A 27174-nucleotide genomic window follows, 5' to 3' on the forward strand; every position below is an offset into this window, starting at 1 on the left:
GGTGGAAAACTTCAGGGACTTTAGAGGGATCCAGGAAAAATGTCCCTGTTCAGATAGGTACCTTAGAATGGCATTTGCTCTTAGGTTTGGTGAAAGTTCCCCACAGGAAACAAGGGGCATGGTCTCTAGGCAGACCCATAAGGACGTAAGTGAATCAGGATTCGGACCCTTGTTTGTCAATGGCCAAATGCGGTTAAAAGGAGCCTGCAGAACCCCATGACTACAGACCATGGAAAGCCTAGGGGTAAGTATCGAAAATAAATCACCAACATAGGGCCCAGAGATAGGTACCCACAGTGACAGTTCCCAAACAAATGGTTCCAGGAAGCCCAGCAACCCATGAGTAACAAGTCTTCCTTTCCAGGCAGAGGTATAGGACATGGTCTCGCAGGGACTGGATCCCTGGACCAGTGACAGGCCCAGAGATCCAAAAGAAGAACTATCAGCATTCTCATGGGGGGCCCGCTATCTAATAGTGAAAACAGCTGTGAAGATGGCTTGAGAAAAGCGTAGGAACCTGACCAAGAAGATTACAGTGTCTCTGTGGACAAGACAGGGCAGCCAGCCAGCAGAATTCAGTCCCATGTATACAGGGTAGAGGGGACACAGGACGTCCCATATGAACAACAGAATTGGGGTAGTGTTGTCTAGTGGTGTCTCACAATCTTTCTGGACGGTAGCAGCTTCCTACTCCAAGGACCGCGACCAAGACAGTAAAATGGAGAAGCAGCAGTAAAACACCTCAGAGTATGTTCCAGCATGGAGTTTCCAGCTCATCCCACGCAAAGGTCCAGGGGAGGATTAGGACAGATTAGGAAGGTCGCCCAGCAGCCAGAAATCAAAACCGGAGCACAGGGAAGGTCACAGGACACACAGTTCGTATCGACAGATATGGACATAAAATGCAGCTTTGTACCAAAATCCTCGAATGGGTAAGAAAACCTGCTGCATCCCAGTAAGAAAACAGCATGATCGAGGCAGAGTTAGGGGTTCCCCTAGAAATACACAAGCACTCAGTCAAACACCAGGGCATCCGCCTAAACAAAGGTTTTGGTGGCCAGTAAATCAGTTTGGCCCAAAAGCTGCCTAAGGCACAGGTGCACACTCACAGGATAAGTAACTGGCAACCAAGGACATGGGGCTAGACTAAACCTGTCCGACCCACTATAGAGGGTGCAGGGCTGGGCTCAAAGTGTGTCAGTGTGTGCAAAGCAGCCAAATTAAGCCTGTCTCATGGTTTCCCTAAACAAAAAAGCCCTAAAACAAAATGGCTGGGAGCAGGTCTCAGAAATCTACATTAGCATCCCAATGGCCATCAAAAAGATACATACCAGACAGCCCTGGTGAAGCCAAAACTAAATTACAGATGCCAACCAATAAAGAGTGTTAAAGTCACCCTACGGCCAAAATAGGGGACTTAAAAAGCACCCCATGTCCAGGGAGCATATGGGCTAACATACATTGGCCGAAAAGGGCAGGAGCGGAGCCCCTCTACTTTTTTGTAAAAATGTTTTACTGTTCCTATACTTTTATTTTAACAAGAAACCATTGGTTTAGTTTTAAAATAAAAGTGTAGTAAGAAGTTGAAGCTTGCACTTCAGTGCGCTGCACTGAACATTCCCTTAAACAGCAGGCATGTTTGGGGGTTTGGATTGCGCATGGGAGGGGGCGTGGTGATGGGGTACTGGTCAGCAAGGGACGTAGTTCCACTGCTTCTTTTCGTACACTTCGACCACTGTTACCATAGGACTATATAACAAAAAAGGAGAGTAGTAGAAAGAGGACTTCAGCAGAAGAATAAACTAGAGAACCTAAACACCACAGGTAGTAAAAGCAAAAAAGAGAAGGCGTCCCATGCAGAATCCTCAAAAATTGAATTGTGCCCTAACAGGTTGTCGTTCACACAAGTGCTGCTTTTCTATCCCAGTGCCAGACAAACAAATTCAAGCCGAAAATGTTGTCCACATCTGTGGCACATGTTACTACCCCTGCTTTGGCATCCTGGATTTTTCTTTTATCCCTGGATCGTGATTTGCTCACAACATGGAAAACTTGTTCTGGCCTCTTCGTCCTTCCTGGCTCCATCTTGGCCACGTCGCTGCCCTGCTTTTGTCCTTGCTACAATGAAGATGTTAACGTGACCGAATTCCTTAAACCACTGTTTTCTCTGAGATGATGAAGGATGTCCGCCAAAGATGCGGCGAGGTAGGTCTTCATGGTTTTTGAAATTGTATCCTCTTCGCAAACATGCCCGCCAATTCACCTGGCTTTTCACAAGTTGGATGAAGTGTCTTCTTCGTGGTCGATGTGATTCAGGGCCGAAGCAGTCTCCCAGGCATTCTTTGAGGGCGTTGTACAATTTTGTTTAATGTCGGGGAACTACAGGAATACGATCTTCCACTTCATAGCCAACTAATTAAACATCTCGCATGTTTATCAGTATGATACTCCTGGTGGGACTCAAAAAAGTCCTCAACTTAACTAATCCAGTGCTCCCAATTGGGCCCTGAAACGTATGAATCTAGCAAATATCAAATCAAATGGGAGCAAGTGACAAAATGCAGACAATGAGCAACAATCCATTCTCATTGATGGACATGTTTATTTTATCTTTGTCTCTGCAGAAACTCCCTTTTTTATTTTTATTGTTTATGGTTTTACAAAACCTTTACAAAAATGATTTCTTTTATAAAACAATCATACAAAACATGACTTAATTCGTTCAATTTTGATTCATATCATATTAAAAATCACAATATAAAACAATTCATCAATTGAAAAGAAGGTACATTACTATTCATCTACATATATAGACTCATACGCCGCTAGAATTCATACACTAGGCACAAGGGATTACCGTTAGAACCAGCCATGTTCCTTCATCAGAACTTTAAAACATAAACTTCTATATTCAATTCAAGTTACTCCTTAACAGGATTTAAATTCGAATATATTCAAAGAATTAAATACAATGTATCGAATAAAAAGATGCATCCACATCAGGTTTCACTTCTGCATTATTAAGCCATACTTCCACAAACCAGCCCCGAGGTAGCAAATCCACTCCCCATTATTAGGGCGATTTATTTTTGTCTGCGGCTCCTTTTGTTTTAATTAGCAAGGCTTTATCGATAATGACCAAAAGTTGAGTAACCTTAACAGAAGCCGTTGACTAGTCCCCCACATACATCTCTCCCACAAGGACTGTTTCCATGCAAAGGAGTCTGTGTGCAAAAATGAGCCAAATATGACTGCCCGCTGGGAAGTAAAAAAAGGGCAGAACATAGTCAGATGTTTAAAAGTTTCCAGCTCACAGGATTGGGTACAGAAACGGCATCTACCAGATAAGGAATCAACTTTGTTGTAATCCCAATATTGGAGTCTTTCGTTGGTCATTAGTTGATTCAGTTTAAATCGTAAATAGACCTTTCTAGCAACACTGCACGGAAAGATCTCTAAGTACTGTGCACGTTCACCCAGTTTTCATGGAAACTTTGCATATTCGTAGAATGCCTTACTCTTGCCTATTTTATCCAGCAAGAGACACCAGTAGAAGGTTTGGAATTTCCTTTTACAGGCAGGTGTACCAAGCACAAGTTCATCTTTAGCAATCATGGCATCATCCAAGATTTTTTCCATTTTATGTTTAAATCTCATGATTGAGGGCAATTAGGTGGCATCAACATTTTAAAGTAGCCATTCATGAAACGCATGGACCATTTAACCGACAAAGGCAAGATGCCTAATTCATTGCAGATCACGATATTTGGGATGGACATCGCTACTCCAAGAACCTTTTTCCACAATATTCCCTGTACACAATCCAGGAATTCCTCCAAGTCGTATGTGCAGATGTCTAAGGCATACAAGATAATCGGTTCCACCTTTAATAGGTAGAACTGTATACATGGCAACGGAGAGAATTTGCTGTAACGATGATAAATGATCTTCTTTTGTGAGGTCAATTGCTTCACTTTTGAATTAATAACCTCTTTCCACATGGCTACCGAATAATTGGATGCAAGCTGGTATCCTAGGTATCTTACTGAAGGCACCTTGGGTATGATGTCCCCATTGAGTGAACACGTGAATTTGGCTGTAGCCTTCTTACTATCCGCAAATACGATAATGAAGGACTTCACTGGATTGACCTGTAGATTGATTTTAAGGGCATAGTGCTGGAATTATGTTAATTTCGCCTGTAGGCCAAAAGGTGTGCAATCCATAAAAAGTAAATCGTCTGCAAAACCCAACCAGTTTATTGCTAACCGGCCCATCTTAACTGGGAATATGACTGCATCGCACCAGACTGATTCTATGTCCGCTAAATAAAGATAGAAAAAGAACAGCGGCCAGGTTACATCCCTGCTTAAGGCTTACTTCAGTTGGTATCGAGTCGGTCATAGCCCCCTCCTTTGTCAACCTGATCCTATAGTTTGTGTTTTTATGGAGAAGAGCAATGACGGCTACTAAGTAGCTCAGGAAGCCCAAAGCTAACATCTTCTCCCACAGGACTGAGCGTATGACCGTGTCGAAAGCAGAAGTAAGATCCAGTGCAGCCAAATAAGTAGCACCAGTACGTGAAGATTTGATTTGTGCATACACATGGGCCACAATGGTAGCATTTAGCGGACATCCCATATACTTGCGAAAACCTATTTGTGATTGTGGCAACACATCAAGTAAGACAATGGCCCTCATTACGACCCTGGCGGTAAGTACCGGTCATTACTGGCATGGCGCAATTACCGTGTCCGTGCTGGCAATAGACCACTAAAAGCGGCCCATTACGAGTTCGCGGGCACGAGCTTTGCGCCATGCCGGTAATGAACTCACCACCAAGCTGCAAAAGCCTGAAAAATCCCTCTTTCCGGCATCGTCGCGATCAGCATTAGTGGTCACCACTAATAGCAGTCACCTCAAATAGCGGAAACCGCTATTAGTGGTGACCGTAAATAAGCGGAACCGGAAGTAGCGTCATCGCACAGGAACGGGAAAGAGCACGGCGACCATCTTTAAAAACACAATCCATTGCCACCCACCACAACCAGGAGCCATCTGACCCCCAGAACTCCCACACACCTCAACCACCACCTGTCTGAATTTAGGATGCCAAAAGCTGTCAAAAAAACTGGAGATCACTGCGCCAGGAGCGCTTCTCCAGACAGGAGCTCACCATGTTGGCTGGGACACTTCAGGAGCATGCAGACGTGGTGTTTGCAACTGACATGTCCCGACCAGCACTGCTGCGTAAAAAGCAGATTTGGGCATTGGTCGCCCAGAGGGTCAGTGCTGTCGCCACCACACCCCGCACACCAAAACAATACCGCAAGCGATGGGATGAGCTACGTCTACGTGTGCGAAGCATACTGTCGGCCAACCGAAACCTTGGGATGGCGACAGGTGGAGGCGCAGAGTCACCCATAAAACTCCAATCATGGGAGGAGATATGTGCTTCCACCATAGGCAGCGAGTCAATAGAGCGAGTCGGGGACATGGAGAGAAGAGCCCCGTCATCAGCCGATGCAGGTAGGTGTCTCTAATCAAACAATGCCAATACCACCACGATGATGTCCACATGAACTGACATTGCAATGATGTATATCAGGGTCCACCACACACATAAGCACAAGACTGCCTACAGGCAGTGCAGAGCATCACCTTGTCCACATGCATGATGCACCCCATTTGTGTTGCAACCCAAATGCCTCCATGCATCACCCACCCAAGAGTGAGGCAACCTGTATGTCACTCCCCCCAATGTGACTCATCTACCAATCCATATCAATGCAACCACCCCAATGCATGCTCAATGCCCGTAGACCCATCACTAACCCTCTCCCTCCTTTGGTTCCCCACAGGCACACAATCTGACAGCACTGATGAGGACACCGGTGCCACACCACGGAAGAAGTCCAGGGCAGAGGAGGGACAACACCGCCCCTCCACTTCAAGGGGCATAGGCCAACCGGCACGACATCAGAAGGCCAAAACCACTCCACAGGCCTCAGCACCAATGTGCTCTACGTCCCCCACTATGGCGCCCACAACAGCCACCATCACCCAAGTGTCGGCGGCAGAACGGACTGCATCAGCAGCAAGCAGCACAGTTGGCAAAACAGCTGCCACAGCAGCAATCTCTGATGACGAGGAAGGGGATGTGCTGCATTTTGCAACTCCCCCTACTGGGCCCCTGCATTCCCCACTCCCGTTCCCATGCAGCCTGCCCGACACCAGCATGCACGGGCTGTCTTCGGCTAACTCATGGCCAGCAACTCCCAGCCCCACCCCAACTGTGCCCAAGGAACACAGTATTTCGGGAACCCCTCAAACATCCACCCCAGCCCCAAACACCCAAGAGGGGATCCAGGACATTGTAAGGTGCCAGCAACAGCTCACTGGCCTCTTGACACAGCACATTACTGAATGTGGTAGTGTACGGGACGACATCCGTGAATGTGCTGCTTCCCTGAAGTCAGCAATAGAACCATCCTCAAAGGACATATGTGCAGAACTGGCCATAGTGCGGCACGTACTGTCTCAGATGGTGGCAGCAATGCGGGACATGTGTCCACCACAGTCATCCGTGCAACCTAGTACATCTTCAGCTGCTAGTTCCACCAGGACCAGCCCCGTGCGCAGGTCTGGCAGGAACCTGCGCCAGTCAGACAGGGGGGCACCTGGTGCTGGAAGAGGGGGATGCCAGTAGGCACAGCCTGGCATACTGGTGCCATGTGGTCCACTGGTGGACTGTACTGCACACCATGTGTTGGGGAGTTGAGGGGAGAGGGGGAGTGGGTGTGTTGGGGAGTTGAGGGGGGAGTGGGTGTGTGGGGGAGTTGAGGGGGGAGGGGGAGAGGGTGTGTTGGGGAGTTGAGGGGGGTGTGGGTGTGTGGGGGAGTTGAGGGGGCAGGGGGGAGAGGGTGTGTTGGGGAGTTGAGGGGTAAGGAGGAGAGAGGGTGTGTTGGGGAGTTGAGGGGGGAGGTGGGAGTGGGTGTGTGAGGTGGAGGGCTTGTTCACTTAGTTATGCTGCTTCAATACACATTTTGGTTACTCATAATTCACATGTGTGGACATTGCTTATTGCGTACGTGTGCTTTATTGGTTAACAGTCTACAGTGTCCATGTCCCTGACACACCCAGTGCCCCGAGTGCCATCTCCATTTAACACCCCCCCGTCCATGTGTGCTAGAAACATTGGTTGATCAGAGTCTGACGCATGTCACGTCCGTCCTGTGCATCGCTGCCTCCCTGAGGTGCTGCCCCATCCCCACCCTTCTCATCCTCTTCGTCAGGTGGTTGCAGTTCAGCGTCAGGGGGCAGAGGCACATTCCGTCTGATGCACATATTGTGTAGCATGACACATGCCATGACGATCTTTGCTACCTTCTCATGGCGGTAGAGGAGTGCTCCACCAGACATGCTGAGGCAGCGAAACCGTGCCTTCAAGAGGCCAAATGTTTGCTCAATCACCACACGGGTTTGTGTATGGGCACGATTATAGTCCTCCTCATGCCTGTTCTGTGGGTTCCGGACTGGGGTAAGGAGCCACCTCTTCAAGGGATAGCATGCATCACCTGCATGTGGGCAACAATGTATGTGTAAGTTATCACATCATATTTGACCTCATTAAGTGACACCATGGCATGCATTTATTTTTTAAATTCAACCCCATTTCCAAGCATGAATGGAGCCACACGATGTGGCTGCTATGTGTGTATTCCTCTTTTGGACTGGTTTGAATGCCATCAACTAGTAGGCACAGGGGGGTCCAGTTTCTTGTGAGTGCTCATGCACTGTGTTAGTCCACGGCGGTTGTTTCTGTGATCTGGCAGATGTCCAGTAATTTGTATGCTTTCATCCTGGCACCGTTGATGTCAGCCTCATGATGATCTCACTACACACAACAAATGGTGTTATGCAATTCGGTTGGGCCTCTGCGTCAGTGTAGTGGTGTAGTGGTGTATTGATGTATTTGACCCTCATGTGACTCCTTTGTACGCAGTAATGGGGACTGTCCTTTCAGTTGATGGTGTTTGGTGCTGTGTATTGGCTATAGTCATTGCTTGTAGTTGCATTTTGTTGAGGGGGATGCGGTCTGATTTGGTACAGTGCACATGCAGATGGCTGTGGAATGGTTGTGACACTGCTTCATTTACATAGTAGGGCTGCTTACATCTTGCATTGTGTGGTCAGGTGTCAGCTCCAGTCTGGGCTGCTTTGAGGTATGAGCATGCTCCATTCCCTTTGGCACTCGCAGCCTGGTGAAGTATGCATCTCTCCCTCCCCCCATCTCAGCCAGGTGAAGTATGCATCCCCCCCCCCATCTCAGCCAGGTGAAGTATACATCTCTCCCCCCCCGCCATCTCAGCCTGGTGAAGTATACATCTCTCCCCCCCGCCATCTCAGCCTGGTGAAGTATGCATCTCTCCCTCCCCCCATCTCAGCCAGGTGAAGTATGCATCTCCCCCCCATCTCAGCCAGGTGAAGTATACATCTCCCCCCCCCATCTCAGCCAGGTGAAGTATACATCTCCCCCCCCCATCTCAGCCAGGTGAAGTATACATCTCCCCCCCCCATCTCAGCCAGGTGAAGTATACATCTCCCCCCCCATCTCAGCCTGGTGAAGTATGCATCTCTCCCTCCCCCCCATCTCAGCCAGGTGAAGTATGCATCCCCCCCCATCTAAGCCTGGTGACGTATGCATCTCTCCCCCCCCCCATCTCAGCCAGGTGAAGTATGCATCTATACCTCAATCACCTACCCACATCACATTTCCATGGGCGTAACATGCGACTCACCGAGAAGCCAGGATCTCTGCCCTGCATGTCGCTCCATGTAGCATGGTATCGTGGAGTTCCGCAGGACCATTGAATCATGGGTTGAGCCGGGGAATCGGGCACAATAATGTGTGATGATCCTATTGGAGTCACATACCATTTTCACGTTGATTGAGTGGTATAGTTTACGGTTGCGGTACGCTGCCTCCATGGCATGTGGGACCACCAATTCCACATGGGTGCAGTCGATTACTCCAATGCAACCAGGTATGCCAGCCAGTGAATGGAAACCTACTTTGGTGTTTGAGATCTCCTGGGCAGACCGTGGTAAGGAAATGTGGTCGCCTGTGTGCTTGAGGAGGGCATCAAGCACTTGGTTCAGCGTACGTGAGAATAATGGTTGTGAAATGCCATGCAACTGCCCCACTCTGTGCTGGTAGGTGCTTGTGGCCAGGAAGTGGAGCACAGACACTACCTTCAGTAGGGGTGGGATGGCGGTGCTTGTTTCAATGAGGCTTACAATGTCGTCATGTATCATGTCCACAATGGTGGTGATGGTGTCCCGGTCCAGACGGTACAGGGTGTGGATCTGCTCAGCGGTTAGGTTGAATGGACTGGCTCTGATGCGTGGGATTGGGGGCTGCCTGCGTGGTGCCACTGGCTGTGCTGGTGGGGCATGTTGGCCCTGCCTTGCCCTCCTTCTCCTGCGTCTCCTCTGTGCTGCCTGTTGTTTTTGTTGTTGTTGTAGCACTTCCACTGCAATCAGGTCCTCCAGCCCCAGCATTGCTAGTAGTATTGGAATCATTGTGGAGTGTGACTGTGTGTGGGAAGGGGTGGGGTGTGCTCCTTTTATGCTTGCCCAGTCTGTATTGCCTCCACCTGTGCTGATTGTGTGCACCTGTGGCAGTTGGGAACACTGCACATGGCCGTTTACGGGTGGTCCGCAATGGCGGTATTTGCACCATGGCGGTAAGGTACATTACGGCCTTCACTAGGGCATTAATTGCATGTCCAAGAGACTCGTAATGTTCCCCACTTTGCACCATGCCGGTATTTGCGGCATGGATGGTCGCGTGTCTGCGCTCTTGGCGCTTTTAGCGGCACTGTTAATTATGGTGCCGCTGATAGCGCTTTATCAGGTCATAATCGGCCGGAGCGGTAAGCGATGCCGGTAATCCTTTACCGGCATCGTTTTTCACTTCCCACCAGGGTCGTAATGAGGGCCAATATAATGCTGGAGTGACTCAAGTAACAAATGAGTGAACATTTTGGCAAACTCGCTTTGACATGCATACCACTTCCGTCCACTAGCATAAATTAGCACCAACATGGTGGAAACATGATCTGATTTCTTTAATGTTTCTATTTGCAGGCAAACCCTTAATCCTGCAATATTGATATGGTGCAGTCAATGCATAGTTCTTTCTGCACCAACACATTGTTACTTAGATATGTTATTATATGATATGGCATTTATAACGCGCCTATACACAAGTGTTTCAAGGCGCGAACACAAGTGTTACTTAATTAATGAACTGTAGACTCAGCCTATAGCGGTCAGTGCATGTCAAAAAGGACCATCACATTCCAAGCAGGTTGGCACTCCATTGGAAACCATATTATCTTCCTACACTGTGCCCCAGCAGCCCAATCCAAAATGACCACTGCTGCTTAGGCAATCCTTAGACATTCCGTCTCCCTCAACAAGTACGTCACCTCCTTTGCTTTGCAGTCTCAACAGGCCAAGTGCACAATGCCCTCAGACTACAGTGCCAGCACTTCCTCAATGGCATCTTCAAGGTGACATCGATATAGTGAACTATCTCCATGACATCTTGGAGTTTTCCATGACATCACTTAAGGAAGAGAAGTGCGTCACTGCATATGAATCCATAAAGTGTACTCTATGACCACTAAATGTGCCTTTCGTTAGTCATGCGCTGCTTTTTTGTTCATGTGTTCGCCCCTATAGTTGCTAAAACGGACCCAAGAAAGATCCAAGCGGTTCTAGTATGGCCCTCTCACAAGACCCTGGAGGAGTTCCAAAGGTCCCCAGGCTTTCTTTCACAGACACTTGATCACAGAGTATTCCCATTTGATGTTACCGCTGACGCCCTTAGTTACTATGTGATGCCACCACATAAGCAGCATTTGAGAACCCTGTCCAAGGATCCATTCATCATGTTAACCACTTCACCCCTGTGGGCCTGTAAGGAAGAATTGAAGAGAATCGGTTGTGTATATAAAACGTGTCTCAATTACAACCCCTCAAACCAGGAGAAACACAGACTATTGCTACATGTTACCAATGTCCTGCTGCCTACACAGAACAGTCGACATACATTCCTCTGGACATGCAGGATACACTGGGCACCAGACGTATATGTGATTCAAGAGGGCACCCCAGAATGCACAGGAAGTTGTGAGGCCTACATTCGCTCCAAGACCACCATGGCATTTGAAATGCCTCTCCTCCAGCCTTTGCCCATCCCATGACTTCATCACAGATTTGCCACCCTCTAAGGGTAATGCCCTGATATGGATAGTGGTAGATTCCGATACGAAAACTTCTCACTTTGTGCCCGCCCAATCGCAACTTCACTGGCTGCTACTTTTAGTCTGCATTTCGGCATATATGCGGTCGCCAAGTTCTTCCTGAAGACATAATCATAAACCAGAGAAACCAGTTCATGTCACAGTACAGGAGGCATGTTAGTCACAGATTGACCGGCTCTTCGTGATTCTACTCTGTGTTCCATCGGCAAAGTGACATCCAGAGCAAGAGAAACAAACAACCAGGCAATCTCCCACAGAGTTAGATGCTACACTTCAAAAACCGACACCAATTGGGCAATCATACTGCCATGTGCAGATTAGAGGGAGATGGTGGGGCTATGGGGCAAAGGCCCAGGTGGACAGGGAAAGACCCAGGAGGCCGAGATGAAAAAGACAGAGGAGGCCAGGGAGGAAAAGACCCTGGATGCTGGGGAGGAAAAAGACCCTGGAGGCTGGGGAGGAAAAAGAATCTGGAGGCGGGAGAGGAAAAAGACCCTGGAGGCTGGGGAGGAAAAAGACCCAGGAGGCTGGGGAGAAAAAAGACCCTGGAGGCTTGGGAGGAAAAAGAACCTGGAGGCTGGAGAGGAAAAGCCCCTGGAGGCTAGAGAGGAAAAAGCCCCTGGAGGCTGGGGAGAAAAAAGACCCTGGAGGCTTGGGAGGAAAAAGAACCTGGAGGCTGGAGAGGAAAAGCCCCTGGAGGCTAGAGAGGAAAAAGCCCCTGGAGGCGGGAGAGGAAAAAGACCCTGGAGGCTGGGGAGGAAAAAGACCCAGGAGGCTGAGATGAAAAAGACCCTGGAAGCTGGGGAGGAAAAAGAATCTGGAGGCGGGAGAGGAAAAAGACCCTGGAGGCTGGGGAGGAAAAAGACCCAGGAGGCTGAGATGAAAAAGACAGAGGAGGCTGGGGAGGAAAAAGACCCAGGAGGCTGAGATGAAAAAGACAGAGGAGGCCAGGGAGGAAAAGACCCTGGAGACTGGAGAGGATAAAGACCCTGGAGACTGGGGAAGAAAAAGACCCAGGAGGCTGAGATGAAAAAGACAGAGGAGGCCAGGGAGGCAAAGACCCTGGCAGCTGGTTAGTAATAACACCCTGGGGGCTGGGGAGGAAAAAGACCCTGGCGGCTGGGGAGGAAAAAGACCCTGGCGGCTGGGGAGGAAAAAGGCCCTGATGTCTGGAGAGTAAAAAGACCCTGGAGACTGGAGAGGATAAAGACCCTGGAGACTGGGGAAGAAAAAGACCCAGGAGGCTGAGATGAAAAAGACAGAGGAGGCCAGGGAGGCAAAGACCCTGGCAGCTGGTTAGTAATAACACCCTGGGGGCTGGGGAGGAAAAAGACCCTGGCGGCTGGGGAGGAAAAAGACCCTGGAGGCTAAGGAGGAAAAAGGCCCTGTGTCTGGGGAGGAAAAGACCCTGGAGGCTGGAGAGGAAAAGACCCTGGAGGCTGGGGAGAAAGGGAGAACCAGGAGGTTGTGGGAAGAGAAAGAACCATGACGTTGGGGAGTGAAAAAAACAGGATGCAGGGGAAAGCAAACCAGGAGGTTGGGGAGAGAGAACTATAAGGTTGGGGGGAGAGGTCCAGGTGGCAGGAGGGAGAGAAACCTAGGAAGTTGGAGAGAGAGAGAGAGAGAGAGAGAGAGAAAGAGAGAGAGAGAGAGAGAGAGAGAGAGAGAGAGAGAGAGAGAGAGAGAGAGAGAGAGAGAAAGACCCATGAAGCTTGGGAGACGGACACATAGTAGCCTGGAGATCGGGAAACCTGCGAGTCTTGAGAGAGAAGGGCCCAGGAAGGTGAGATTGGGAAGTTAGCTCTGGTTACAGATGTGTTTAAGAAGGAGGTGGGGGGAGAAGTTAAGGAGAGGAGACAAAATAAGGCTGGGGTGCTGAGAGGAACCATTGAGGAAGAGGCAAAGAGGCCAATCCTGCAAAGGTGCCCAAGGAGAAGGTGACAAAAGAGAAGGTGGTGCATAGTGAGGAGATGTTTAAAGAGAGGGGTTATCAAAGTGGAGAGGTGAAGTGGAGAATCACGAGGAGTGGGAGAGATGAGGAAGAAAGCTGGAAGACATGTTGCAATTCCAGGGACAGGGGGGCGCAACAGATTTGTAGTTAGTGCAAGACATTTTCATTTTCATTTCTAGACCACGGATTGCAATTACTTCGTCCCACCACCCTGTCCAATTTAGATCATGCTTTGGGAATCATGTGCTGGCAGGGGAAAGGTTTCCTGTTAAGCTAATTGATGAATTACAAGTTATGCAGAATCAAGCAGGCCAACTGATGGAAGAAAGGTTAAAAATACAGAAGGAATACGTTATTGGGATGCCTGCAAACCCAGAAACTCTGATCTAGTATCTTAAGACATAAATGTATACCTCACTTTAACCATCAGTGGTTGGTGGTAAGCCATGGCTAATTCTATGTTAGCTGTAGGCTTTAGAACAATTGCCTTGCTGGTGACAGATAATGCATTATGGTTTGTAAGGGGACTCAAGACCTTCCCATTTCATAATACCTTGGCCCATATCCAACATGGAGATTTTGTTCCCGGGCACTTTTGCGGGTCGCAAATTTATTGGTTGGATTTTATGGGGTGTAGTCAGGCTCTGGAACTATTCAGGAGAGCATGCAGAGTGTCAAAAGTTGCTTGAGAATCCAATTATGTTGCGATATCACTTATGCCTCTCGTTATGTTAGATTGTGCAAAATGATGACAATTAACATTTGTTCCTCTAAATTTAATTTAAGTTGCACAGTCGTAAATAACTTGTAACGATTGAATTTTCTTCATTCAATTCATATGATTACAAGGTTTGTTTTTCCTGTCTACTTGACTATTGAATTAACCTTTTTTTGTTTTTATCAGTTCTCCTTGGCCTAACAGATTCTCTCGTTTTTCATCAAGTCACACATTTATTGAATTAACTTCATTCAGCATTGCTGTATATCAGTTCTCCTTGACCTGATAGATTCTCTTGTTTTTGTCTTCAAATCACACATTTTAATAAATACTCCTTAAGTGCATTCATTCTATTTGTTTGCCCCCCAACACGTGTTTCCCCGCCATTCCGTCTGGAGGTTCATCAGGAGGTTCAAATTTAAGATTCTTGAAGAGTTAGGTATTAACCCAGAGACTGAGACAAAACCAGGTGTATATTATTTTACTTGCTTATTGCAGAGTTGCTTAAAATTATATACAAAGGTTTTAACTAGGTTACTTACAATGATGTTGCATTGTGTTGCTATCGGTGGTTATATTTTAGCAATATTTTCAGAATTGGAAGCCAGATTTGCCCAATATGTACTTTTCTTCCTGCATATACAAATAAAGGGTGACCACGAGTGATCTTAGTATATCAGTATTTTAAGCAATTATTTCTAACTGGTTTGTGGTGAAAGGTTGACCATTTGGGTAACAGAGGAGAACAATATTCATTGTTTTTACCTTTGGTTTGCTTGTGTAGATTCAAAATATCTAACAAAGCAGTCCATCCAGCGTACATCAATTTTGCGCGTTTAACAAAAAAGCACAAAATGTATTTTTATAATTGCCATAAAATGTCTGATGTTCCACTAAAAAGGCGCAAAATATAGTTGTTTTTTTCTACAAATCGGCCTCTTATCAAAAGTCTGATTAAAAAATCCATATGAAAAATAATAATTAATGGCCACAGCACCAGTAACCACAAGCCCCAAACATTATTCATATGAAATAACTTAATTTGTGAGAGATTGTTTTCATCCCGGAGGCACAGTGAGGTCATTAGGAATAGATGCATGTACCTATAGAGAGTACCTACAACTATTTTGATAAAGCATAAACGTCACAAAATGTCCACATTTGTGCCACAATATTTCCTTTTTCTAGTCGCAAAATGTGTAACTCAATGCCACTTATCCTGGATGGTCTGCTGAAGGTTACTTGTGTTGCCATGCGCAGAGAAAGGCGGGAGACGCTCTCCCTGCACTGGCTGCCATAGAGGCTTCCCAGGTCCACCACAAACGAAGTGAGTTGAGTAGGTGAGTGAGGATAAAAGAAGACCTCGTGCATACCAAAAAGTCCTTCCGGATCCTAATCAAGAGCAAATATACTGTGGATTCCATTAAAGTCAATGGGGGAAGCCGCCAAAAGAAAAATGTGCCCAACATTTATTCATGGCGCCAGGGTGGATGCTAAAGAGAATAGAGCTGAATGCCGAGAACAGCATGCAAACATTAACCACATAACACCACCGCCAGACCAACTACATTCCAAGGGCACGTCATGTTCAAGCAAACAGCAGCATGGTGGGCCAGGGGTGTACATGGGCCACGCCCCTCAGAGCAAATCCCGTTTACTTTAACAGAGGGCGCAGCTTATAGGTTCAAACATAGCCTCAGCCTCAACTGGCTCCCCAGCCACTACAATGCAGGAGAACTCACAATTGCGGCCGGCATATTAAAGTTCTGACTTTGATGGGTGCCTCAAAGGAGACAGTGAATTCGCAGCACATCTGCTTTGGGACAGGACTATGAAATCCTTTACTAAGGTCACGGAAGAGTTTGGAGAAGGAGGGACAGCGATATTTTCCCGAAGACATTGGCTGCTACATAGAGAAGAGAAATCAAAGATAACAAGACCTTTCACAGAGTTTGGAATGGTTGGTTGTCCATAGTCTATGGGGAATTTAATCTCCAGAACATATAGCATCTTGGGGGATCCAGGAGAGAGAGTGGAGGGAACACATGTGAAGGAATGGCATGTAGATTTGGGGAGAGACTGGTCGGATAAGGAATGGGGTCAGATTGAATGACAAGCGAGTATAGCCTTTGATTGTATGTAACATATAGAGCAGCTATGTAAAAAGATATACAGATGACATAGGACTCCAGACCAAATAAGACCCTACACACAGGAGAATCTAGGTTGTGTTGGAGAGGATGGGGTGGGGCAGGCTCCTTCATTAATATATATGCTGAAAATGCCCAAAATTGAACCTGTGTTGAAAAACTCTTCCATCTGAGATGGAGGAAATCAGTTAAGTTCACATTACGAGAGACCCAGAAATTTGATTATTGCCCAAGGCGGTGAGCCGGGCATACCCTTTGCAGCGCACATCCAGCAATTTCATTACAAAGGGGTTACTCGCAGCCAGACTTCTCATTGCACAAGGCTGGGGAAGTCTGGATATTCCTAAACTCTTGGAGTGGTACCAAGAGTTGTGCTCCATCTTAATGAATGAGAAAATAACATACTCATTCAACGATAAGATGGCCGCCTATTATACAAGCTGGCGGCCATTTTTTGGAAGACTTGAGGATAAGTAATGGAGACGATACACGTCCTACTAGGCTGACGGCTTTGGGTCTGGGCGGTGTTTTATGTTTGGGTGGCCAGAAGGCTTTAAGGCTTCGCCAAGGATAGGAGCGACACTTAGGCATAAAAGGAACAAAAGCGTCTGAAGGATGAAAGGAGGAAAAGCGGGGGGAGGCGCAGAATAATGCAAAGAAATGGGTAAAGACAAATTACTTGTCCTTCTGCTTAGGCTCTCATTCCTGTATACCGCATGAAAGGAGGCGGGGGGGATTTGGGGAAAAGTTGACGGTTGTATTGTATCATTGAAAACTTAATTTTAAAAAAAAGATTTTAAAAAAAATCATCCAAAATTGTGAGGTTAACTCCAGAGGGGCCGACCAACAGCACACCCCTCAATACCACTTCATTGCGTTGCTGGTTACTGTTTGTAGTCCTTAGATACAGTGGCCACTTCCCCCAGCCGGGGGCAGACTGGCCCATAGGGAACTCTGGAAATTTCCCAGTAGGCCTTTGTACCCTTGGACTCTTTGTGTGGTAACCTAGTTTATTTCCAAATGTTCTCATAGGAAAAAGGTTGGGCTTGCTGAAAATGTGCAATATGGGGCCGCTTTAAAAATTATTTCCAGGGCCTCTTTTTGTTCCCAGTCCGCCCCTGCCCCGAGCTGCTCGGCAGCATCTAGAGAGGGAATTGAGAACTAGATTCCAGTGGGCCTGAACAATCTTTATTGAAAGGTGTGGTGGAGCGGGGGGAGGGGGTTCAAGGAACGAGCCGCTGGTCGAGGGGTATTCCAGAGGCGGCGTTGCTCGGTGTGATGCCATGCGATTAGATTAGCCCTTGTGCCCGTCGGAAATAACCTGTAGGGTTTTGGTGGAGTTCGAAGCCCGTGCATTGGAGATGCTCGGTGCGTGTCTGGGTCTGAGGGAAATCCCCAGGTTCTTCTCCCAGACCGTTTGGTGAAAGGAGGCGGGCCACCGGGCCTGGCGAGCACTGGCAGGTCCAGAGCACACGGTGTGGCAGTTTTGGTGTTTGGACATAACAGCAATCAAATGTGTTGCAAAACGCTCCCTTGGTGACCTGACATTTTACAGTTTGTCAAGTGTTCTCTCAGGGCCGAATTAGACTTTTTTTTTTACCCAGTTTTTCCAATTGTTCAATAAAATGTTTAATTTCAACCCATTATTAAAAAAAAAAAATCTCGGTTCAAAACCAATTATAAAGTAAATATTTATGGTCGACCATTGAGCAACAATTCACCTGTCGCCAAAGGTGCAGGGGGGCTTTGGCCAGGGCAGGCTAGGGGGCTGCCCAACCGCCTCCATTGACCAGTTCTGACCCACTCCCATAAGCCAGGGCAGTTTTCTGGCACACACTATGTTGCTGGCTCGATCTAAGCTGCCACTGTGCCAATGTCAGGGCGAACCAACTTGCTGTTGTTTGTACAGGAACCACCCCCGGACTGCCAGAGTCCTAGAATTGCAGAAACGCAAGGATCTCAGCAGGCACGTGAAAAAACGGAATCATTGCGTCGCTAATCATGCGAAGTGATTGGGGTTTCGCATCAGGGTGGTTACGTGAAGTGGCAGGCGGGCAGTCACGGGAAAGCTAGAGACCTCATATGCACACGAGGGGGGCCTTGGAAAAATACATCTTTTAGTGTCTTTATAGACAGAAGATAGCCGCTTTGAGGAGAACATTAGGGCGTCATGTTCAATTTGTAGAAATGCAGCACAGCACTCGTTCAAACATACAGAGAGCTCTCGCGTGCGCTCTCCCCCTCTCCCCACCAAGCCCCTTTCCACTCCAACCAAGTAGTGCTCTTGTACCATACAATCAGTATATTTATCACAGCGGTTAAATACATTTAGAAAGCAGCATATTGTGGCAAACGGCATGATTCCGAGAGGGAAAACACGAGGAGCAGCCAGTGGGCAAGACTGTGTACAACAATCACAATAACAGAGCACAAGCAAGGACAACGAGCAAATTGCTCAAAAGAGGAGTAAAGAAGAACGAACACATACCTCGCTGGCGTGGATTCGCCCTCCCATCCGTCCTTAGGCGAAGGCTCGCTCGCAAATCGTTGGCTGAGGGCCCAGCGAGGAAGTGGGGATCATCAAAATGAAGAAGCGAAACCTAGAATTCAAAATCGGGAGACATAACTCCTCTGTTCCCATACAGAAAAGCGTTCTGGGGGATGAAGTTCAGTGCAGAAGAGCCTGTAAGTGATATTGGGAGACTTCCCGACAGGGAGGTGCATTTGAAAGGCTGGAAAACGAAGGCAGTCACATAACAAGCCCAAACAGGCTGAGACTTTTGAAAGACCACAAGGGTTGGGGTGAGTCAGAGTAGACCACAGCGCAGGCAAAAACCGTCAAACGGCTCATTCTACACATGCGTGTAGAATAACTCCAGATAGCACACGCTGCTGAGTCCCCTCCATGCAATTATATTAATTTGAAAATCGTATTTTATAAAATAGAGGCAGATTCCGCAGGAATCCATTCGTTTTACGAGATCCCGGAAATGCATGCTGCAATAAAACACCAAGCAGTATTTAAAGGCAGAGAGGGAATGGACTGCAGTGATGCACAGGTCATTCTGTGCTCCCACACCACCTTCAAGTAGAGGGAAAAGCAGCCAGACCATCAAAGCAAGGGGTGCACTTCTTATGCCTTGCCTTTACGCTCCAGTGACTTAGAACATGACCCCTCTAGGCGAGGAGTGCTTGGTGTTGTCGACCCAGGCACTTCTTTGCTGGGGGCACCCAGGCGACACACATGGATGCAGGGATCAACCTGCGGGACCAGGTGCACACGGTCGCATCCTGGCCCGGAGCACCCATGCCATTGCGCACACAACCAGAGTTGCCCAGCAGGGGCTCTGGGGCACAGACACAGAGTTACCCAGCAGGGGCTCTGCTAAATACAATGGGGGGCAGCGTTGCCCAGCAGGGGCACTCTCCTGTTAGAGGGCCCAACAGGAGTAGGCTCCTCTGCCTGCTTTGCAGCGCCAGCATCGCGTTGCAGGAAGAAAGGCATAGCAGGCAGGAGTCAGTTGGCATCGACCCATGAGCCGGAAACTGCTCATCCCTTTTATTGAGTCAGTCACATGCTCACAGCATGTGACATTAACACAAGCCCTGGGAAGGACCATTATCCCAAAAGGTGGGGGCCACACCACACTCCTTTTTCATAACAAAACAAAACCAACAACAACGGACACCACAATAAACCAAAAGTCACGAACAGTAATGCTGGCTCCATTTTGGAGTCATTGGTTGGAACAAAGAATCAGACACTTAGACTGAGGCAGTTACAACCATGAAACATACACTGAGCACTCTGTACATGTGGAGTGTGACAGTAGGGGTTGGTGGACAGCTGGTGGCACGTTTGTAACTCTGGTTTTGTAGGAAATAATATTATTTTTAATACTTGAAAAAAATCTTGAGGCAAAAGAATGGAGGTGGGTCACCTCTAGTTCACAAGTGCAAGGTAGTTCAGGAGGGTAGCAAATCCAAAAGGGGGGTAAGTGCTTCACTGTTCAGAACTGGGGATTAGATTCTGGAACTGTGAGATGATAGTCCGATCTAGATCGGGTTAGCTGTTCATTTTCTGTGTTCTGTGTCAATTTCTTTAATGGTTCCCGTGGGTAACAAAGGTTCAGAGGTATTGACTGTTTGGAGATGCACAAAAGTTAAAACACAGGGGAAACTTCTTTGGCCAAGGGGCCAAGAAATGGGAGAGAGCTCTTCTAAAATTGCACACTCATAGCATCTGGGGGTGTGCTGGAGAGGTTGTTCACGCAATATCTTATTCCTTCCAATTGAGATATTTGCTGTAGGTCATGAGAGCCCTCATGACCTGTAGGGTCGACCGGTTTCAATGGCTAATGATAATGGAGCCATCTTCTTCAGGACCGTTGTTCAAAACAAGGAGTCAATCCCAAGGTTTCAGAAGTCTGAAACAAGGACAATTGCTTTATGCAGACTAGGCTGGTGCTGTCTGATCAGTCACTCTGGTATACGTCTGCGTGTAGGCGTCTGCTCGTGGCACTGCTGCAGCTCGGAATGAGCTCATTCCGAGCTGCAGCAGTGCCAGAGTGACTGATCAGACAGCACCAGCCTAGTCTGCATAAAGCAATTGTCCTTGTTTCAGACTTCTGAAACCTTGGGATTGACTCCTTGTTTTGAACAACGGTCCTGAAGAAGATGGCTCCATTATCATTAGCCATTGAAACCGGTCGACCCTACAGGTCATGAGGGCTCTCATGACCTACAGCAAATATCTCAATTGGAAGGAATAAGATATTGCGTGAACAACCTCTCCAGCACACCCCCAGATGCTATGAGTGTGCAATTTTAGAAGAGCTCTCTCCCATTTCTTGGCCCCTTGGCCAAAGAAGTTTCCCCTGTGTTTTAACTTTTGTGCATCTTCAAACAGTCAATACCTCTGAACCTTTGTTACCCACGGGAACCATTAAAGAAATTGACACAGAACACAGAAAATGAACAGCTAACCTGATCTAGATCGGACTATCATCTCACAGTTCCAGAATCTAATCCCCAGTTCTGAACAGTGAAGCACTTACCCCCTTTTGGATTTGCTACCCTCCTGAACTACCTTGCACTTGTGAACTAGAGGTGACCCACCTCCATTCTTTTGCCTCAAGATTTTTTTCAAGTATTAAAAATAATATTATTTCCTACAAAACCGTTGTTTTTGTGCTACCATCCTTGATCTATATTTAACGGTTAAAAGAAATCCAACGGCTTGTCCGTGCTCTCCCTTGGTTGTTTATCCCAACAACATACCCTGTTTGTTATTACACACGTTTGTAACTCTACCACCTATTAAGAGACCCGTTATTAATCTGGGATGAGTGGAACTTCAGTCACTGAAAGACACCATTGTCAGCTACTGGCACTATATAGAGCAGGCCAACCAAATGCAGGAACACAGCTTCACATAAACATTTTAACAAGGCCCCCTTTGAGCACATACATGACAAGCAGGCGCATAGCATCAAAATGCATGTTACTGAGTCCACTTTAAGCATTATCAGAGCTGCAGGAGAGCAGTTGATAGTTGCACAAGCACCAGTTCCGGACAGTCAAACTCACAGTTCAAGGGATGACAACACTGCACCTGGGGCCGCCAGGGGCAGGTAGCAGGACACTGGTGGCAGAGCGTCTTAGCTGCGCCACTAACTTCCCTCCTCCATGCAGGAGGCCTTTCATCTTCCTGGAGTGGCACCAACCACTCATTCCCCAATCCCAGGCAGGGGTTGTTGGCAGGACACTGCCAGAAGCAGAGGGTGCACGAGCACTCACATTAAGCTGCAACCCCCATGTGCCGGACCAGTTCTTTTTGTCCCTTTTCCCAAACGCTCTTGCAGCAGGGCACTGGTGGCAGAGCTCACACTTTTCCTATTTCAAACGCTCCACGGAGTGAACATTCTTCCTCTTTTCTTTTACTTTTGTATTCTGGTGCAGCAGAATAAACACACACAGCGCACACGGCCCGGGAGCAGGGGTTTCACTATAGTGGTAGGTTGAGGCATGCATAGTCACTGGTGTGGGCCCGCTCCCAAATGGTGAGCGCAGGCGGTTACGCATTTTCTTTCATGTGCTTTACATTCGTCTGGCCTGGAGCGCGCAGCTAGCAACCCTTTAATTTTAAACTTGGACAGCTCCGACCTTGGAGTATGAAAAAAACATCACCACCAGTGGGACCGGGATCTTCAGAGGGCTATTAATATTTTACCCGCATTGCAGAGCTCTCGATCACTTTATCCATTTTGCTTCGACGTGGCATGCTGCATCTTTCCTCATGTTCCGGTGTAGAGCATGTCAAAATTCACCACCAATCGGGCCGGGATCTCCCTTTCTCTGCGGCGACCCGGAGCACACTGTTCACTGAAGCGGCCCGGGCTCTGCAGGGGACCTATTCATTGTACATTCACAGCACCGTCATGGAGCGCTTCTTCATTTCACTGCCAGCGGCCCGGGATGGGCCCCTTTGCTTTTCATTTTGCTCCGATGCGGATCACATTAGCATTCACTGCCGGGTGGCCCAGGAGCACTCTGAGGGCTGCTGCATTTTCCTTTCACGCCGACTTGAGCACTTTATTGCTTAAACCGCTGGCAACCGGGGAATTCTCCAGGCAGAGTGGGCGCGACGACGCTGTGCACAAGGTCGCGCGACTCCCCCTATTCCATTTAAAAATGAACCGCCTTCATGTCCCGGGCGGCTCCAACAGGGGCTCGCTGTTGCAGTGCCTCCCTCTCTTTCCTTTCTCGCTCCGATCACGGAGCACCTTGAATTCACTGCGCATGGGGCCCAAGTGTGGTGGATGAATGCTGGCAGCCACTCGGCTTCTTTCCCCTACCTTTTGCCAAGCTACGTTCACAGAGTGCATGGGGATCGCCCCTGTGACGATGTCCCCTTTAAGGGATGCGCACGCAGCGGTGTGACGTTGCACGCCACCGCGTGCATTTTAAATAAAGGGGGCGTTCCCGGGCATGGCAGTGCGACCGGGAAGCCCGAGATGATCAGACGTGTCCGAGTGAGTCTGTCGTACTTGGGGGCTTACCGGCATCACCTGGGGTTCTGACTCACTCCGAATAGTTGCGACGAAGGTCGGCGGAATGCCCGGACCCGGCGGTGATTGAGTTTTCTCTTTTTCACCATGAAACGAGGATCGCAGATGATGTTCATTTCACACCGTAGGCCGTGCATTTACCACGTGGCAGGCGGCCATCTTAGTTTTCGGGCCGTGGACACTCTCTGAGCTCATTGGAAGGAGCATTGAGCCATCAGGGTGAATAAACCCAGAAATTCCCGATGCCTCTAGCCTACACATGTTAATCAAACTGTTTTTGGTTCATGACTATGAGATCTAATTTCCATCTCGCACTCACCCACAATATTGTTGGTTGCCCCACCCACACGTTTTCAGAGTGTTTGGGATAGAACTGTACGTGGAACACAGCCAAGCCGCATGCAGTGACCTAGTAGCCAGTCTCCGCTCTTGCTCCCTTCCCCCCTCCCTCCCAGACAGGCATGACATCTTTTGCTGTCTACAGGATTGGCCCCCCTTCCCGGACGGTTTTGGGTACCTCCCCAGAGGGTCAGCCCAGCTCACCATCTTGTGTCCCATACCTAGGACTACCCCATGACCAGCATAATTATTCTTCTCCTTGCCTTCACTTGCAAGCAGACCAATAATTTCCCAAAGAACCGTCTCTTTGTGTGCCGGGGTATGGAGTTCACCACAGGAAAATCACCCCCCTGTGGCCGCGGGCAAATGACGAGGCAGATCGACTGATGAGGACACTAAACAAGACATTCAGAATAGCCCAGGGCCAGGGGCAGTGTTTGCAGCGAGCCTTCTACCAATTCCTGCGTGTGTATCGCAGCACCCCCATGTGTCCACAGCAGTGGCACCGGTGGAAGCCCTATTCAAACGGTGCCCCTCAGGTTTGTTGCCAGAGGTGGGGGTGAAGGAACCCAGGGTCATTGATGATCAGCAGGTGGAAATGGATCGCCGGCTGAGGACCGAACAGGAGAAACCCAGGAGAGGACTTCGCCCACAGCGACTGGAGCCGGGAGATGAGGTGCTCATCAGGAACCGTCACCCCCATGGAAATCTCTCTCTTACCTACACACCTGAGCCACTTGATGTGGTGGCCGTCAAGGGGTCCATGGTGAAGGCCTCGGATGGGTGGTCGGCTGTCACCCGGAATGTAAGCTTCTTTAAGAATTTGGGGATCCCAGAACTGAGCCCCCCCCTTGAACTGGACCGGTTGGAAGCACCTGACGACAGGGGAGGCCAACCACCCATGCCAGCGTCCTCTGCTAGCGGAGGGCCACTAGATGGACTACCCGTGCCGGAGGTAGACGGGAGGTTCCCCCAAAGGTCTGGCCAAGGGAAACCCACTTACCTCAGCGATTAAGTGCTGGATCGGCAGGCTCACATGCTTAGTTATGGGGATCCAGGGGGGCTGTTAATAAAGGGGTGTGTGGGGGTTTGATGTGTTCGTTAAATGAAACAGTCGTGTTTCACATGTGTTGGTAGTTGCATAGATTAATAAAGTATTGTTGTTTGTCCTCATGGAAAAGGAGGAGTGTGGCGATGTCCCCTTTAAGGGACACGCACCCATATCTATTCTGAAAAGTCATTAGTCTTATGGCTCTCAGCTCCTCCTTGATAGCATTGAATCCCTTCATGGTGGTGTTGATTGTCTGCAAAAAAGCTCCCATCTGGTTATCTGTAACCATTTAGTATTTGCTGCCGTCTGGATTCTAGGTATAAAGATTGTCGTGAATATTGATGAAGTCTGACTGAACAATCTGTGTTCATATGGGATAGAATCAAAAGCTTCTATTGACTTGGCTGAGAAATAATTTTCCCTCTTCATTCGATTCAGGAGTTCAGTCTCGATCTCTTCTTCCTCAAGTGAGCATCTGCTTTTGGAAATTCACCAATGTTCAGGTCGCTCTTTGGAATTACCAATGCTGGAACATTGATAAACACTACAGAATATAGTCCTCCCCAATCTCTGGGCAGTTTCATATAAGCTCTGGATCCACAGGACCAGTAGTGATCCGTTATCACTGCTGTTCTGTCCTTCATTCCTGGCACATCAAAGATTTGTCCGCATTCGCTCCAACCTTTCTCGTGCCATTGTTTCTGAAGCATAGTTCTCCGCTAGTCAAAGGTACTATCTGCAATGGACCTCCTTTGTCTTCGAGCCATGTCAGCAATTTTGCAAGCCTCGGCCAGATAGGTTTGTATCCATTTTCCACTTGTTCGATAACTGGTTTGTGATGACCAGTTACTGCTATAGCTCTGCATATGACTACACCTTCTTCCCATCCGTCTGGAGAAAGCACTGTTCCCCAGATGCACCTGGCCTCTTTCCTTGCAGCTTCGAATGTCTTCATCCATTTTTCCCTTTACAATTTAGTCTTCTGTTGATCTTCCATATGATTCCTCCTCCCTTCAAACCAGGCTGTTCGTATCTTATCACATGATTCTTGGTGTGTGGTCTCACTCTTATCTTCAAATCTTGAATATAATCATCTTCGTCTGGCACTGACCATTCTGCACCCATACCAAAGACACTGTTCGACTCTGAAATTGACCTTTTGTGAGGCAGAGTGCAAGGTGAGTAAGGCAATGAGCTGTTTGAACATCTATTTCAATGGCTCTGAATATCTTAGAATTTCCCATAGCATAAGGCAGGAGTGCACATACAGAGCAATCCTCCTTAGAGGTTCTCTTTCCCACCTCTTTCATGCGCTGGTACCACATGTTTTTCCCCAAATGTGCTGTACTGTCCAAATAATTGTTAAATTCACAATCAGCCTCCCTTGTACTCCTCTTACGCCTCTTCCTTTGTGTCTCTCTCAGAATCTGTATCTGGTCGTTCAGTAAGAATATCTATTAGAGTCCTTCCTGCATAAGGATTTCTAGGGACTATTGTTACACGACCAGGTGTCTCAAAATAAACTACTGGAGTGGGGACTATCAGATGAGGCCTTGGCTGCCTCACAATATCTAATTCTGCCAAGGTAACTGGAGTAGGAAGAATCAAAGGGAACATTGCTTTCTTGCGACCAATGAAATACACAGTATGAATTAGAATCCGAAAAACAATGATAAACGTAGAACAGGCATATATTATACACCAATACATGAGGCTCCACCATCGACACCTCTCCATTCATCATTGACCTTGCTCACTTTATGGACATGCAATATGTTTTATGGAAAACAGGTTTGCCTGTGATTATTTTTTAAGGAAGGAACAACTCGTTTTATTCAGGCAAACGCATCAAATGCTATGGTAATTGTTGAATCTGCTCAATGATTTCCACAAGTAACTGGCTGATTGCTGGACGGTTTATAGGAGCTTGCATGAACACAAAAGTGTTGGTGTCCCACCAAACAAGGTAGGGATGAACTTGAAGCAAATAATAAAAGATCATAGCAAGTAACTTGTGGGCATCGTCATTAACATGACCATCTGTACCTCCAGTAAGACGCTCAGGTAATAGTCTGATCAGCTCCATTATTACTGCCAATGGGCGTCTAATAACCGGGCCATCCTTAGGATCCTGGGGAAAAGTACATATGTTAGTGCACCTCCCAACAAAAGCAGGGTAAGCTCTGAGTATAACTATGAAGACAGCAAGAAGTAGTCTGTGTACATCAGCATCGGACAGAACCATAGGCACCTCCAAAAAGAAATTCAGTGAGAAATCAATCCGGGAACTGCTCCCTCTTCTAATCGTCAAACATAAAGTCCATATCTGCATGTTCTATTTTACTTTTGCACTCCACAGTCCAATGCCAGCAAAGCTCCTTTGGCTCAAGAACAATTTTTGTTTGTTTTAAAATTGTTGATATGCCTCCGTGTGTCCCCCTTTCCCTGCCTCCCTCCTCCCGCTCCAGTTTCCTGCTTCCCGCCCGCCTCCCAACCCGCCCACCCCCCTGATTGGCCTCCCCTCCTTCTTCACTGTCCCTCCCTTGGGCAGCCTCTGCC

The 27174-nt window shown here is 47.9% G+C and overlaps 1 protein-coding gene across 1 annotated transcript in view; it reads right to left on the reverse strand.

Annotated features, from left to right (window-relative positions):
• The window catches only part of LOC138513828 (apolipoprotein L2-like), a 172783-nt gene extending 153898 nt beyond the window's left edge, over positions 1-18885 (reverse strand). Inside the window, exon 1 of the mRNA XM_069628938.1 lies at positions 18644-18885. The gene's annotated coding sequence lies outside the window, so the exon portion shown is untranslated. The remainder of the gene's footprint in view (positions 1-18643) is intronic.
• Positions 18886-27174: the final 8289 nt, after the last annotated feature.

Source organism: Ambystoma mexicanum, chromosome 12 (assembly GCF_040938575.1).
Source record: "Ambystoma mexicanum isolate Mex_15411 chromosome 12, UKY_AmexF1_1, whole genome shotgun sequence".
Classification (NCBI taxonomy): Eukaryota; Metazoa; Chordata; class Amphibia; order Caudata; family Ambystomatidae; genus Ambystoma; species Ambystoma mexicanum.